Source organism: Panthera onca, chromosome B1, assembly GCF_046562875.1.
Source record: "Panthera onca isolate mPanOnc1 chromosome B1, mPanOnc1 haplotype 2, whole genome shotgun sequence".
NCBI classification, from domain to species: Eukaryota; Metazoa; Chordata; class Mammalia; order Carnivora; family Felidae; genus Panthera; species Panthera onca.
The window spans coordinates 70,901,015-70,904,798 of NC_138342.1; positions in this window are offsets into that span (position 1 = coordinate 70,901,015).

Genomic DNA, 3,784 nt, shown 5'->3' on the forward strand with positions numbered 1-3,784 from the left:
TTAATTTTTTTTTTAACGTTTATTTATTTTTGAGACAGAGAGAGACAGAGCGTGAACGGGGGAGGGGCAGAGAGAGAGGGAGACACAGAATCGGAAGCTGGCTCCAGGCTCTGAGCCATCAGCCCAGAGCCTGACGCCGGGCTCGAACTCACGGACCGCGAGATCGTGACCTGAGCTGAAGTCGGACGCTTAACCGACTGAGCCACCCAGGCGCCCCCCAAATTCCTTTTTTGCTTAAACAACTTTGTGGTGGGTTTCTGTCTACTGAAACCAAGTAATGCTGCGTTTTATACCATTGTCCATTATGTTTGGAACTAGCATACTTACATGAATAAGGAGCTTCTTCCATATGTTAACAGAAAAGATATAATAGGCAACAGATATAAACTAAGTAGTAATTGCAGACACTGAAATATCATAAAACTGTGGGACCACAGAAGGTTTTGTTTTCATTGTTGTTGCTGCTACTTTATTCAGGAGGGAATTTAGAAAAGGAAAGTCATACATGAGTTTTCTGTCTTTTTAATCCATTGGACAAGATAAGATTTTGGAAGTCACTTTACTCTAATTTCAACTTCAATAGGAATCACTTGATTATTAACTGGTTAGTCTTGGCCATGGGCCCGCCTGCAAGAAAACTATGTCTCAAGCAAAAATATGTATCAATTAGCCAAACAACTTTATAGCAAATGTAATTAGCATTCAGGCTTTTCAGTTATTGTATTCTAAGTTTTGATATCAAAAGTTAATTTTCAATAACTGGATATCAATGAAGGAAAAAATGAAACATAAAAGCTAAAATCTATAAAGCTAGTAGAATAAAATACAACTTTTAGAAGGAAAAATAGCTTTCTGATCCTGGAGTAGGGAAAGATTTCTTAGGACACAGAAAGTACTCATCATAATAGAAAAAAAAATTGATCAAAATTAAAAGCTTCCTCTTATCCAAGTCACCATTAAGAAAATGAAAGAGACAAGCCACAGACTAGAAGAAAACTGTCTTGATAAACATCTGAAAATACTCTTGATATACACAAGTTCTAGATCATATAAAAATATCCTACAACTCAATGATAAAAAAACAAACAATTTTGTTTAATGGGCAGTCTTGAATAGGCACTTGGCAAGGGAGATTTACAAATGGTTGATAAGTACATAAAAAAGCGTTCAGTGTCATTGGTCATCAGAGAAATGCAAATTAAAGCTACAATAAAAGCCAATTAGGCCCATAAAAATGGCTAAAATTTTAAAAGCCTAAAAACACTAAATATTGGCTAATATATGGAGAAACCAGAACTCTCCTACATTATTGGTGCGAGTATAAATTGGCAAAACTACTTTGGGAAATGGTTTGGTAGGGTGTTTTTTTTAAATTATAAACATATACCTACAGTATGACTCAACTATTCTATTCATAGATAGTCACCCAAGAGAATAGAATATATTTCCATTAAAAAAAAAACTTACACATAAATGTGTATGCTAGCTTTATTTATAATTGGTAAAAACTGGAAACAACTCAAAGTATATCAACAGGAGAATGAATAAGTAAATTATCGTATATTCATATAATAGTACACTATTCAGCAATAAAAAAGAATGGCAACAATGAATAGGCTGAAACCAACCAATTTCTTCCACTAGGTGTTAATTCTTGATGGCACAAGTTATAAAGAGTAATAATAGATGCCAACGTTGTTTGTAGATTTGGAAGTGGATTTTACTATTTAGAGCTTTAATTCTCAACCTACTCATTTCAGTAATATTTAGATGATCAAAATGGTATTTTAAGTTTATTCTGTATAGCATAGAAAATTAATTTCCTAAAATTAGATCATTTAATACAAGTTGGCTTTTTAAAAAATCAACAGTAAATAGATCCCATTCCTGATTGATAGAAACTATTTACTTAAAGCCCTCAATAAGATGATTCTAACATAAATCTCTATTTGCAACTTCTCAATCCAACACAATGTGTTTTAGAGCCTCACTTCCCCACCAAAATACAAGTTTAATCAAAAGAGAAAAATAAAAAGAATAGACACCTATTGGCATCATTGTATTTGGCAGGCACTCTACTTATGCATAGATACACCCACCACATAAACTACCACAAAAGTACCTCCTTCCTTTTGTTTGGTATTTATCATACTGTACGTTGTATTACTCTAATTTTATGAATATATATCCTACCTCAAACTTGACTCTAACTTAATCTTCCTTATTATTCATTGCCTTCTGCAAGTTCCCTTTTCCAGGAATCTGTCATATCTTCCTACACTTGGTAGGTAATCAGTAAGGTTATATGCATTGTTAAGGAGTGTTAAGTTTTGAGATATCCAATATTAAAGCATGTAACTTCTGTTACAACATTAAATATTTAAACTTTAACTGTTTTAAATTATTTTCAAAGGACTTTCAAATGAAACTGTACTTAGTCTAGAAGTCTGACCTGAATTCTATCAGTACTATCAATCATAAAAATTTTTGAAAGAAGACTTTTAAGTGAATAAATGAATGTGACTTCTTATTTTCAAAAGCACGGAGTTGTATTTAGTATTTCTTATATACAAGTTTACTTATTTAATGGCATGTTTGTAGTCTGTGGAAGGACTGAAGATTTGCAGGAATATTCTTGTTCTCCAAGCAAGGAGATCTTTTTCACTTACAAATGAAAATCTTTTGGATATTACATTTTTCAAAATGAGCTACTGAAATATGCAACATCAATGAATCTCAAAAACATTATGTTAAGTGAAAAAAAATGAGTCAAAAGAGCATTTACTTTATAAATCCATTTACATAAAGTTCTAGAACAAACAAAACTGTTCTATGGTAATGGAAATCAGAACTGTGATTGCCTGTGGGAGCCACAGAGTTGAAGACTGTTGAGGGCAAGACAGAAATTTCTGTAGTGATGGAATGTTCTGTATCTTGTTAGAAGTTATAAGTTGTTACATAGGTATAAGCACTTGTCAGGACTCCTCAAAGTGTAATTCCTAAGATTACTGCATTTCGCTCTATGTAAATTGAACTACTGTTTAAAAATAATAACAATAGGGACCCCTGGGTGGCTCTGTCATTTAAGCATCCAACTCTTGATTTTGGCTCAGATCAGGATCCCAAGGCCATGGGATCAAGCCCCACATGGGGCTCTGCACTGGGTGTGAGACCAGTTTGGGACTCCCTCTCTCTCTCTCCCTCTGGCCCTCTCCCCTGCCCACATTCTCTCTCTCTCTATCTCTCTCTCTCTCTCTCTCTCTCTCTCTCTCTCAAACAAAAAATTTTAATTAAAAAAGGGGAAATAATAATAAATAATAATAATACTGTAAATTTCCAAGAAGAAAATTGCTGAGTAAGCAATAAGAACTCCTAAATGTGCAAATCTGGTCCCATACCTTGAATCTTGATTTTGCAGACCAGAGCAAACCCAGCAAAAGAAAAGGCCAGAATCATGTCAATAGGATCTTAAGAGATCTAGCAAACCCCCCAAAGTGAGGCAGACAATTGATGGAGGTTAACCTAACAAACAAGAAATAAGAATTCAGACATTTAAAATCAGATTTCTCAGAGAAGCCTGGCAAGAAGCACATCCCTAGGTTCTGCTGTAGGAACTATCATTCAGTGTTAGGACTCACAATTCTGGAGGAAATGAAGGTACAAATGAACTAGCTTTCCAAACAGTAAATGGCAAGGGACTCTGGAATAGAGGAATACAAAGGAATCAAGTCAGGGAAACTGGAGTAAGAATTCAATTTCTGAATCCAAGTCGAAAATTGAACCC